We start from the raw sequence: 13,050 nt of genomic DNA on the forward strand, positions 1-13,050 counted from the left end.
GCCACTGTTCTCCCTCTTTCCTGCCCCTTCCCTCTGTAACTTATCTCCAGGCCAGCACTGATCTGCTTTCTTCCATTATAGATTAATAGGCATTTTCTAGAATTTTATAGATGGAACAATGCAGTATGTACTTTTTTTTTCTTTTTGGTCTGGCTTTTTTTCGTGCTGTGTAATTATTTTGAGATTTATCCATGTTGTTGTGTGATCTAAAGTTCATTCCTTGTTATTGCTAAGTAGTAATCTGTTATATAAACATTGCTTTTTAAAGATGAGTGGCAGTAGTTTTAAACATTTCTAATATGTGTAGTACTCTATCTATCCTATTGTTCATTTATTTCTTCCATTCAGTTAAAATAGTGAAAAGCTCTCTTATGTCCTCATCCATTTTATGTTTTAATTTCAAAGAATCATATTTGAATGGAACAATGACTAGCCTTTTGAAAATTATTTGATTCCTTTCTTGATTAAGATAATCAATTTTAAGCATTAATCTTTCATGTTATTAGGTAAGATTTTTGTTTTTCAGCAGTTAGACCTGGAAAGCCTTCAACATTTCCAAACGTATTGGACCTCTCTCATTACTGTAAACAAAGTTGGGGGATTAAGAGTTACAAAGCCAAACACTGGTGAGACACAGCAGCAAAATAAAATAATATCAAAGACAATACAGTGTCCTCAAAGACTCCAAGATCAGTTTATAATTAGTTATTAATCTGACAGATTTTTATACATTTTTAAGATATATTTAGGTTGAAAATCTATTTTAAAAAATTAGCTTATTTCCTGGTTCTTAAAGTGTAGACCTTAAATTCCAGAAGACTGATATATACATATATATGTTTTGTTTGTTTGTTCTGTTTAGAGATGACGTGTTGCTGTGTTGCCCAGGCTGGACTCGAACCAGGCTCAAGCGATCCTCCCACCTCAGTCTTCCAAGTAACTGGGACTATAGGCACAAGCCATAGCTCCTGGCTTCGGAGACTGATAGACTTTTTATCCAAGTTTTACAGGGCAAATTCTATTGCTACAAATACTATATAATTTGATTTAAAAGATCTTCATTTAACATGTGATGGCCCATTTATTTCAAGCCATTTTTACTGAAACAAAAGAATTAGGCTAATCCCTGCATATTACTAACTTACCAGTGTTAAATGAAATTTATAGGAGGTCACTGGTTTAGACTGAGTTCCTCCTGCACTAGGGACAACAGATCAAATCAAAATGGAGTCACTCATGCTGAAGTTCCACTTCACCAAGCCAAAACTAAGTTGTTTATCTGACCTTCCAAGCAATCAGGAGAGACAGAGTTAGTAGTCAAATCCCAAACAGGCCAGTTGATATGATATGATATGACTGACATAAGGAAGTCCCATCTGCTTTAACCCTAATAAGAAAAGTAACTTTAAATGACCAATTTGCTTTTTCTTTTCTGTTTCTGTTTTCCTCACCCCTTTTCAGTGTATACGGTAGTATCCCTTTATCCACAGATTCATTTTCCAAGGTTTCAGTTACCTGAGGTCAACTGTGGTCTGAAAATATTAAATGGAAAATTCCATAAATAATTCATAATTTCAAATTGCACCCTGTTCTGAGTAGCATGATGAAATCTCATCCTGCTCTATAGTGTATATATGATTCAGTACTATCCACCATTTCAGGCTTCCACTGGGGATCTTAGAACATATCTCCCCAAGGCCAGGTGCGGTGGCTCATGCCTGTAATCCCAGCACTTTGGGAGAGGCCAAGATGGGCAGATCACTTGAGGTCAGGAGTTCGAGACCAGCCTGGGCAACACGGTGAAACCCCATCTCTACTAAAATTACAAAAATTAGCCAGGCATGGTGGCAGGCATCTGTAGTCCCAGCTACTCAGGAGGCTGAGGCAGGAGAATCGCTTGAACCTAGGAGCCGGAGTTTGCAGTAAGCTGAGATCACCCCACTGCACTCTGGCCTGGGCAACACAGCAAGTCTCCATCTCAAAACAAACAAACACACACACACACACACACACATCCCTTCAAGAGAAAGTGAGACTACCATAAAACCAACCACTTCTGCTCGGCTCATGAGAACACTTGTTCTATTTTATAAAATGAGGTGTTGCCTGATTCTACAATGGCAAAGGTGAAGTAAGATCTTTAAGCTAAATTTGTTGTAATTTTGTCTTTTGACATTACAAAGTATTAAAAATGAGTCATTTCCTTTGTAATTTTGCAAATGGCCAAGTAAAGCCACACTTGATAACATTTTAGGGCTTAAAAAAAATCTTGAACTTGGCCCAGCACGGTGGCTCACGCCTGTAATCCAGGCACAGTTGGGGGCCGAGGAGGGCAGATGACGAGGTCAGGAAATTGAGATCATCCAGGCTAACACAGTGAAACCCCATCTCTGCTAAAAACACAAAAAATTAGCCGGGCGTGGTGGCACACACCTGTAGTCCCAGCTACTCTGGAGGCTGAGGCAGGAGAATTGGCTGAACCTGGGAGGTGGAGGTTGCAGTGAACCAAGATCTCGCCTCTACACTCCAGCCTGGGTGACAGAGCGAGACTCTGTCTCCACGGAAATCTTTAGTAAAAGGCGAAAGATTTATACAATTTGAAGAGAAACCAGAGAATGACTCTGTCTAAAAAAAAAAAAAAAAAAGGTTGAACTTAAGCCGGCAACAAGATAATTCATGAAAAGATTAATCAGATGAAGGTGTTCAAGTTAAATACAGCAACAGACCAAAAAGGTACTCTGAAATTCCGGACTATATGGCTCTCTCTACAACTGAAGCTAACAAACACACTATGTGAGTGCAATCAAACAAAAATAAAACTACAATTGGGAAAAGAATGACTAGGTTGGTCCAAAAGAATTAAGAAGAAAATAATCATGAAATCAAAGTTGGCAGTTTATGGGTGAAATTTTTAACCCCCTGGTATAGTCAAGGTAACGTAAAAAGTGTCTTCACAACAAAGTCACTTGTGTTTACTACTAATAATCTCAGCTTTGACAAAAATTCTTTGCTTGGCCAAACTTACTCAGGCTTTTGAATTTTCTGTGAGGCCCATCTGTGCACTTCCTTGTAAAATCCAGTATTAGCAAAGAACCCTGCTAAGTCTGTTTAGCATAACATCCTGGATATCTAATCATCCTAAATATCTGATCAGGTTCCTCATCCTCCACCATTCCCCAGGTAATGTCTGATCGCCCTGGCCTGTCTTCAGCAAGAATCCTGTTAGGTCGGCTTAGCCAGAATCCCCCTTATCCCTGATGTTTCCTTTTAGCAATTTTCCATCCACAATCCCCACACTGCTGCTTGGCTATAAATTCCCATTTTCTCGTGCTGTATTCGGAGTTGAGCCCAGTCTCCCTCCCCTACTGCAGGGCCCCACTGCAGAGGTCTCTATACCTATTGAGACGGTTCTGAATAAAGTCTTACTTACCATTCTTAAACAAGTATCATTGAATAATTTTTTTCTTTAAAAACGTGAATGTCTAATTTTATTGTCTTCTAACCAACTCCCACCCTTCTCCCCACCAAACCTACTCCTCTCATAAACCTAATCTCAGTAAACAAGTACCCCATCTTTCTACTTGTTCGGAACTAAATTTTGGTGTCTTTTACATCTCTACCCTCAATTTATCCTGAAATCAATGACCTCTCACCACCTCCACCAATTCCACTCTGGTCCAAGCTACATTATCTCTGGCCTGGATTAGGGCAACAGTTCCGGATTGGTATCCCAGCTTCTGCTCCTGCTCAACCCTTCCCCGACAACAGTCTATTCTCCATCCAGCGCCCAGAATGATCATTTTTAAAAGGCAAGCCTGGGGCCGAGCGCAGTGGCTCATGCCTACAATCGCAGAATGTTGACACGCCAAGGTGGATGGATCGCTTTAGCCCAAGAGTTTGAGACCAGCCTGGGCAACATGGCGAAACCCCATCTTTACAAAAAATTAGCCAGGCATGGTGGGTGATGTGTGCCTGAAGTCCCAATTACTTCAGAGGCTGAGGTGAGAGGATCACCTGAGCCTGGGAAGTCGAGGCTGCAGTAGGTTGTGATCGTGCCACTGCACTCCAGCCTGGGAGACAAAGTGAGATCCTGACTCAAAACTAAAAATAAAAGGTAAGGTTCTTTACTCAAAGAGTGGACTCCCCTTTCCACTGAGAGTAGAAACTCAAGTCCTTAAAAGGGCCTACAAGGCCTTATACAGTCTAATCTCCCACCACACTAACCTCTTTGACTTTATTTCTACTCCTCTTTGCTTTTTCCACCACAGCCAAATCAGCCTCTCTGCTGTCCTCAAACATGCCCAGCACAGAGGGCTTCTGCAAGCCCTTCTGCCTTCCTCTCTGCTAGCACATCCTTCCCTCAGAGAGGTACACGGATTACCCCTCACTTACTTCTGGTCTTGGCTCAAATGATATCTTTTCTAGGAAGCTTTCCCTGGCTGCCTCTAGTTAAAATTGCAAACCTCTCCCGGTTCCCTGCCCTCCCTCTTCCCTGCCCTCCCTCTTCCCTGCTTTTTCTCTGTAGTACTTAACACCATCTGACACAGCACATATTTTATTTGTTTATTATCTGAGGTCCCCACTAGAATATAAGCTCCATGAAGGAGCAGATATTTATGTTTTCTTAGAAAAGTATCGGACACGCAGTAGGTGCTCAATAAATATTTACTAAATACATATATATAACTATATAGTTTGTGAAGTATTTTCATGTAAATTACAGCAATTCATTTTTCCTTATGCCCTCTCTTCTCCAAATTCTCCAATCTTTGTAGTAACAATATGGATGACAGCAAAGAGCTATCAGAAAAAGAGTTGTTGGCTACTTAACAAAGCTCTTTAAAACAGATACCCCATATTAATCAACTACATCTATAAATTGAAAGCTTAAAGTCAACATCTTTATTAGCATAGGGAATCTAGGCGTGGAATTTTAAAATAATAGCGCAGAAGAGCCAAGAATCATCAGGAAGAAAAGTCTAATTCTGTTTGTCCTATCAATCTGTTAAACAAACAATAGGAAAATGCAACCTGCATTTGATCTTCAAGGAAACACTGGCCCAAATTCAACACGAACGCATTCAACACGAGATTCGACTCCCTTAAAATTTTCTATCTGCTTAAAACAAACCCCATTAACTATCAAGTGCCGTCGCTGGGTGTGTATGGTCTGCTGAGCGGCTCGGGGATGTTTTGTTACGTTTTGTTTAACCAGATAAGAATTAGCGTTAAGGAAACGTTTCTTAAAGCCTCTGTATCCCCTGGACCATTAAGCAACCCCTTCGCTGGGCTTTACACTGTGGTACCGGGGTCTTCTCGGGTAATTTCCCAGCTTATTTAACCCATCAGAAGCGAAGGGGCATCTCAGTCAGGCTCCAGTGATACCGGAGACAGACGGCAGATGTCTCAGGGGATCCCCTGGAAAGAGAGGCTCTCGCCCAGTCAAAGGGTGTCACGGACAGGAGGAAAGAGCGGACCGAGGCGCACGGTGTAGGTGACAGGTGGGCGAGCGCCGCAGGGCAACAGCGCGGGGAGTGACCGGCTGGGTGGTGGCGCGGAAACCGTCAACTCCCATCGTCAACCTGACAGCTTGGGCCCAGCTGGGCTGAGTAGTGCAGCGGCACAGGATCAAAAAATAAAATAAAGGTGGCAACACACTGCCGTCAGCCTGCTCGACCTCGCCCCCCGCGCGCTGCGAAATAAAGTTAGTGCCCAGTGGCCGCTGCAATGGCCCAGAGGGGCCCAGCCGAGCTCCCGCCCGCGGCTCGGCGGCTGTCAAAGGCGGCCCGGCGCCGCGAGAAGTCCCAGAGCCCAGAAGCCAGAGAGGACGCCCCGAGCTGGCGCGTCAGGCCGAGTGCCCTCGCGCCCTCGCGCCCTCAGCCCGGCGGCCCCGGCCCTCAACCCAGGCTGACTGCCACCAGCCCCAAACCGCCTCCCCTCCAGGCCACGCAGAGGGGCCGGGACCCGGAACCTTCTGCCGGCAGCGTCGGCGCCCGGCGGCCGCCTTTACCTGGTTTGTGGCAGCTGCGGCCGCCGCGCACTCCCCCTCTCCCGGAGAACCCCGAGCCGACGCCGCTGCCGCCGCCGCCGCGCACTCCCCACCCCCGCCCGCCCAGGTAACCCAGGAAACCGAGAACACCACCCCCTCCCTCCCCTCGTCCGGACCCAGACCCGCTCGTCTGCGCGTGCGCTCTTGGCTCCGCCTCGCGCGTGTAAGCCCCGCCTCCTCTGGGAGGGCAGCGCCGGCGTCGCAGGCGTGACGCGTGGAACTGTCGAGCCAATAGGGAAGGCAGGGGGGCGGGCCGACCCGCGGGGCTGCGGCCGGGGCCCGGTCTGGGTTTCTCAGCTGTCGGGGGTCGTACCCTGGGTCCGCACCTCCTCCCAGGGCTCTGCGTAGTGGGCTGCGTCAGACCCTGGGGAGTGCGAGCACCGTTTGAGAAGCACCAAACAAAAGCGCATCGTCCGCCTCTTCCATTCAACACAGACTGTCAACCTGTCCCATTGTGTAGGTCTAGAGGATGAAGATAGAAGAAATAACGGGAAGGAGTCAGGAGAGGGAGAAAGGGTTACCCACAAGGCACCCCTAGCCTTCCTCTGGGACCTGGAAAAAGCCATATTGTAATGGTTACCGTCGGCTTCTTTCAAGAAACAAAAAGAGCTTTGCAAAGCCACTGCAGAAGTAATTCAGTGCAGTGGTGTATTTTCCAACCGACTCCTGTTCAAACACGGTTTGTATACAGTGCGCACTGTCAGTGTCATATGCCCTAATAGACCAGTCCCTCCAGAGGGTGGGAGCTGTCGGTAAAATCCAGGATGTTTTGGCTGCATCCCCGGCTCTGGGCCCAGCACGCTGCTGGCAGACTGCTGCGGTAGGCAGTTTGGCATTTCAAGGGCCACCCTCCTCACCTCCTAGTCACTGAGACAGCAACGCCAGAGGTACTGGGAAAAAGCCTGAACTGTAATCGTTCGGTAGTTTTCAAGTTCTGCCAAACAATACAAACTATTAATAAGCAGATAATCTACAAATTGACAGGAATTGCTGTAGAATCAACAACTCCCATAATTTTTTGCACAGGAATTATGAAATAGAAATAATTCAGGATATTATGTCCCAAGCCTATATACCAAATGTTACTCCCAATTCCTCAAACTCCCATCTAACCCAATGACAAGCAAAGTGCGTTAAGTTGCCCACTGATGTGGTTTAGAGGGTGCTCTTGGGGAAAATTCCCCACTTTAAAATATGTCTTCTCTGACGTCTGATGTTTAACCATTAGCAGTTCATATCTTTAGGCGAAGATTGCCCACTTCCTCTGGCAGGTAGTCTTTTATTTTTATTTTTTATCTTTTTTTTTTTTTTGAGACAGATTCTCGCTCTGTCGCCCAGGTTGGAGGGCAGTGGCGGGATATCGGCTCACTGAACCCTAACAAGTGCAGGAAATAAATGTCTCAGGGAACTTTTCGCTCATTTAAGCAGTATATAATGAGCACCTACAATGCGCTAAGTATTGTGCTAGGTGCATGTGCCTGAACTGAAACAAAAAGAGGAAGCCAAACTTAACCTGTTTCGTCATTTTACCTAAAGCTGTGTCTACTCTTATTTATACATCAACTTTCACCCACTAATCTTAAAAACACCCCCCTTTTTTAATGGAAAAAAGAAGTCAAAGAAATATTAAGTAACAAGCCAGTTTCTGTTAACCTTGAGTAGAAAATAATAGATTATCATTTCATTAAAGCAAAGAAAATGAGACAGACTTTAGATGATAATGGTATACAATTGGCCCTCAAAGTATTATTTGTTTGTAAAAGGCACAAAGTAATGTCATTTGTGACTATTATTTTTTTGGTACCAGTGTTTTTTATTTTATTTTATTTTATTTTATTTTCAAGATGGAGCTTCACTCTTTTTCCCTGACTGGAGTGCAGTGGCACAGTCTTGGCTCACTGCAACCTCCGCCTCCCGGGTTCAATTGATTCTCCTGCCTCAGCCTCCCAAGTAGCTGGGATTACAGGAATGTGCTACCATGCCCGGCTAATTTTGTATTTTTAGTAGAGACAGAGTTTCATCATGTTGGTCAGGCTGGTCTCGAACTCCTGACCTCAGGTGATCCACCCACCTCTACCTCCCAAAGTGCTGGGATTACAGGCATGAGACACCGCGCCTGGCCTCTGTTCCAGTATTTTAACTAAGCTACTGCAGCATGTATTTTATTCAATAGTATCTTAGAACATCGATACTAAATACACATATCAAATAAAACTTAGTTTAAAAGATTTCCTAGGAACACACACAAAATATGTAGTGAAGAACATGAAAAAGAAGAAGAAAGTAAAATAATAGGTATATAGAAGAAAGCTCTACTTGGCCGGGCGCAGTGGCTCACGCCTGTAATCCCAGCACTTTGGGAGGCCGAGGCTGGCAGATCACGAGGTCAGGAGATGGAGACCATCCTGGCTAACACGGTGAAACCCCGTCTCTACTAAAAATACAAAAAATTAGCCGGGCGCGGTGGCGGACGCCTGTAGTCTCAGCTAATCGAGAGGCTGAGGCAGGAGAATAGCGTGAACCCGGGAGGCGGAGCTTGCAGTGAGCTGAGATAGCGCCACTGCAGTCTGGCCCGGGTGAAAGAGCGAGACTCCGTCTCAAAAAAAATAATAAAAAAAAAAGCTTTACTTACGCATGTATCACATGCTGGAAAACTTTTTAAGCAGGAAGGTCTTCAGCTAATTTGACTCCAGAATTATAATCTTCAATGAGATTGTAACATCCCAGCTTAAAACAACACAGTCAATGTAAATGTGCATAATTTCACATTTAATTATTCTCCAAAACACCTTTAAAAGTTATTTGTGACTAAATGGATATATAAATCAAATCATGTCACATCTCTGCTCAGAAATCTGCACTGGCTCTCCACTTCTCTCAGATAAAAGCCAAAGTCCTTACAATTGGCCTACAGAGCTCTACACCATCTGGCTCCTCATAACTTCGTCTCTTTCTCCTCTCCCATCACTACCTACATACCTGCTTCTTTACTGTTTACCAAACATGCCAGATACAGTCCTGCTTCAAGGGCTTTGCGCTGACTGGCCGGCCCCTCTGCTTGAAATTTGTTTTCTCCACATGGCTGCAGTTGTTAACTCCTTTATCTCCTCCATGTCTTTGCTCAAATTTCACCTCTCAACGAGGTCTACCCTCAATACTGCCCTTAAACTAGGCAAGAGGGGCCTCTGCCCTGGACCCCACACATGAATGGACCTCATCTCACAAATGTTCCCTAAAACAATAGTATTAAAAAACACGTATGTTCTCTGTCCCTTCTTGGGGGGTGTGGGGAGGTGGGTGGCATTGGTGAGAGTTGACACAGTTGTTAAATCAAGTTTAGCCTAAAGCTGCCTCCTTGCATATTTTAAGTTCAGCTTAAAGGTTTTTCTGTACATCATGAGCTATAACAAATGAAGGTGTAAACAGGCCGTTGCCCACACCTGTGTCAATCCCTGAGTTTTGGCCAATCAAATGTAGCCAACGGTTTGAACTGTGTTCTAATAAAGCAAACGCTGAGCTGCAACCAACCCAGTTGTTTCTGTACCTCACTTCCATTTTCTGTATGTCACTTTCCTTTTTCTGTCCATAAATCTCCCACCGTGTGGCTGCGCGGGAGTCTCTGAGCCTACCTTGGCTCAAAAGGCTGCCTGATTCACGAATCGTTCTGTGCTCAATTAAACTTTAAATTTAATTTGGCTGAAGTGTTCCTTTTATCACAGTGTAACCTGTAACTCTAAACATCATCTCTTTCATAGCACCCATCAGCTTCTAACATACTACATAATTTGTCTATTTCTTATGTTTATTTTCATTGTCACCCCTGTGTAGACTATGGGCTCCACAAGGGCCACAATCTTTGTTCTATTTCTGATGTATCCCAAGGACCAGAACAGTGCCTGGCACTTAGTAGGCACTCAGTAAATATTTGGATAAATAGTTAAATTAAGAAAATTTTGTTGAAAATTCAAATAAATATCCAAACAGTAAGTTGACCATAATTTTGGAGCTGGACAATCTTAATGCCTACTACAATGCATGGGAACAGAAATGGATTTGTGAAGTGGTAGAGGAATACAAGACTGCAATTTCAGCAATAGCAAGAAGGTCAAAATTATACAGATGAATAAAATTATGCATTTGACTAAAGACCTGCATCAATTTAATTTTGAGTGTCACTTTAATTTTGAAGTGCTTTACCTTATTAGGATGCATATACATCTTTTAAAATTGTGCGTCTTGGTAGCCACCTTGAAACTTTATTGAAGAGGTCAATTCAGAATTAATGTCTTCATTAAGTTGTTACCAACATCCATTTCATTTTGCAAAAGTTATCAGACTTGGTTTTAGTATGATTCTTTCATGTAATTTTCTCTACTAAATCACCAACAGCATTTGAAATCCCCAAAAGTATTGTCAGAGGCGTCCTAACTAGAGCGACTCCATCTTGAATAAAGGCCGGATAAAAGCAAACCTGCTGTGTTACATTCCCAAGGGGTTGGGCACTGTTGGTCACAAGACATTTATGGTTGAGGGAATGAGTTAATGATGCTAATAACTAATTAAAGACCCAGAATTTATGGAAATGTCCTAGTACTTTAAGAACAAAAAGCATTCTTAGTTTAAGACTAGGTTTTGCTTTAAAGATAATATAATATACTCATTAATTCTTGCTGAAATCAATAGTAACATAGGAAAATAATACTAATAGCATGTCACAAGCTGATCACAAGTCTTTGTAATAAAGTACACTATTCTTAACAACCTATAGAAGCAAGCACTACGTTTAAGGTAGTGAGTTCTTCCTTTTGCTTTCTAAGGACACCTTACTCTGTAATTGAGTAGTCTCTAATAAACTATCTTAACTTCACTATACTCTGCAGCTCGCCCTGAATTCTTTCCTGTGCAAGATCCAAGAATCTGCTCTCAGGGTCTGGGACAAGATCCCTTTTCCGGTGACAGTATCTATACTTTACTCAAAAACTCTCATGTCCTTGCATTAAAAGATTTCTACATGTCGGGGAGGAAATGTTTCCTCAACCCTCCCAGGGTTCCTGGCTGGCTCTGAAATAAAACAAAGACAGATTAACAGGAAAAAATATACAAATTTATTTAATCAGAGTTTTACGTAACATGGGGCCAAGCACAGTGGTTCACACCTGTAATCCCAGCACTTTGGGAGGCTGAGGCGGGTGGATCACCGGAAGTCAGGAGTTCGTGACCAGCCTGGCCAATGTGGCGAAACCCAGTCTCTACTAAAAATACAAAAACTAGCCAGGCATAGTGGCACATGCATGTAGTCTCAGCTACTCAGGAGGCTGAAGCAGGAGAATTGCTTGAACCTGGGAGACGGAGATTGCAGTGAGCCAAGATAGCACCACTGCACTCCAGCCCAGGCGACGGAGTGACAGTCTGTCTCAAAAAAAAAAAAAAAAAAAAAAAAAAAGTTTTATGTAACATGGAAGACTTCAGAAATGAAGACCTGAAGACCCAGGGAAAACTGCCCATTTTTCTGCTTAGATTCAATGAAGAATGGACAGCACTGTAGAAATGTGACTGGACAAAAGAGTTTGATCTTGTGGTAATAGACCGAGGGGGGATCCAGCAATGCCTGTCTGTTCCGATTCTTCTCGGCATCTGTGTGCAGCATTCCTTCTTCCCGGATACAGGGCAGGATGCCTCTGGAATGAAGGTCTTATGACCTTGAATCATCCAACAGGGGAGGTCAGAGAATTTTTTTATGGCCAGCTTCTATTCAGAAAGTTGGGCAGAAAGAGTGGCTCATACCTGTAATCCCAGCTCTTTGAGAGGTGGGCAGTTCACTTGAGTTCAGGAGTTTGAGACCAGCCTGGCCAACATGGTGAAACCCCATCTCTACTAAAAATACAAAAAATCAGCCGGGTGTGGTGGTGCATGCCTGCAGTCCCAGCTACTCAGGAGGCTTAGGCAGGAGAATCGCTTGAACCTGGGAGGTGGAGGTTGCAGTGAGCCGAGATCCCACCACCGCACTCCAGCCTGGGTGACAGAGTGAGACTCTGTCTCAAAAAGCAAAAAGAAAGTTGGGAAGAAAAAGAATAATATTTCCAGGTTTATGACTTGCTTTGTGGTAGAGGAATTCTACTTTCTATGGCTTGCCTTAGAGTTTCCACGGCCTATCTTGAAAGAGAAAGAGAAGCAGCAGAAAGGAGGGCAAGAGAAGGTGAAACAGATCTTGCTTCTGAGGCTCTCTTGGTTTCCTGCAGTTTGTTCAAGGTACTCAGCATGCCAAGGCACCAAACTTTATGATATTGTGTTGAGTCCTGACATAAACATCAGAAACTATTTCCTTGAGATGACCTTTCCAACCAACTAAAAGTGTTAAAAACAACTGAAATTTCCCCTCTCCTGTGGAAACCTCAGGCTGAACGTGTCATAGTGTTCTGCTTTCATATGTAGAAAAGACTGTACTTGTGGGCAACAGTGTCATTAATTCTCATACAAGTTTTTTTTTTCCATTTAACAATTCTGTCCTGTTTTTCTGCTTACAACAGAAAATATATGCTATAGTAATAAACTCAAACACTAGACAAATACACAATATACAATGTAGGAAATGGAAGTATTCCATGATCTCACCCTAGAGATAATCATTAGTAATTGACAGACATGCCCACAGGTGTTTTAGTAGACACACACACAAACACACAGAGTTGTGGTTATTATTGCATTATTATTACTATCACCACCACTATCATTGAAAAAAGAGAGATTTGGGTCTATTATTGAGCATAATTCTTAGCCAGGTGATTTACTTGGCATTACTTATTTTGACAGCCAATATTTGTCTATCTTAATTCCTAATATATTCCTGCGGTCTACAAATTTCCGATTAACTTTCACCTGAAACCACACTAGCTGTTTATTTTGGAAGAGCAAACTAAATCTGTCCTACACAATAGACAGGCTAAGAAGTACAAGGAAATTAAGAAACATTGTCATTTGAAATACAGGTTTCCTATTCATTC

General features: G+C 43.3%; 1 protein-coding gene and 1 pseudogene across 2 annotated transcripts in view; both read right to left on the minus strand.

Moving 5' to 3' along the window:
• Nucleotides 1–13,050, minus strand: part of LYST (lysosomal trafficking regulator) — a 222,488-nt gene that overhangs the window by 199,586 nt on the left and 9,852 nt on the right. Inside the window, exon 1 of one of the 2 annotated variants that reach the window (XM_055372561.2) lies at nt 6,011–6,195. The exons of the other annotated variant lie outside the window; for it this stretch is intronic. The gene's annotated coding sequence lies outside the window, so the exon portion shown is untranslated. Of the gene's footprint in view, nt 1–6,010; nt 6,196–13,050 lie in introns of those variants that run through there. 2 annotated transcript variants of the gene reach the window in all.
• Nucleotides 2,555–2,604, minus strand: LOC115932107 (uncharacterized; annotated as a pseudogene).

The sequence above is a fragment of the Gorilla gorilla genome, chromosome 1, assembly GCF_029281585.2.
Source record: "Gorilla gorilla gorilla isolate KB3781 chromosome 1, NHGRI_mGorGor1-v2.1_pri, whole genome shotgun sequence".
Lineage (NCBI taxonomy): Eukaryota > Metazoa > Chordata > Mammalia > Primates > Hominidae > Gorilla > Gorilla gorilla.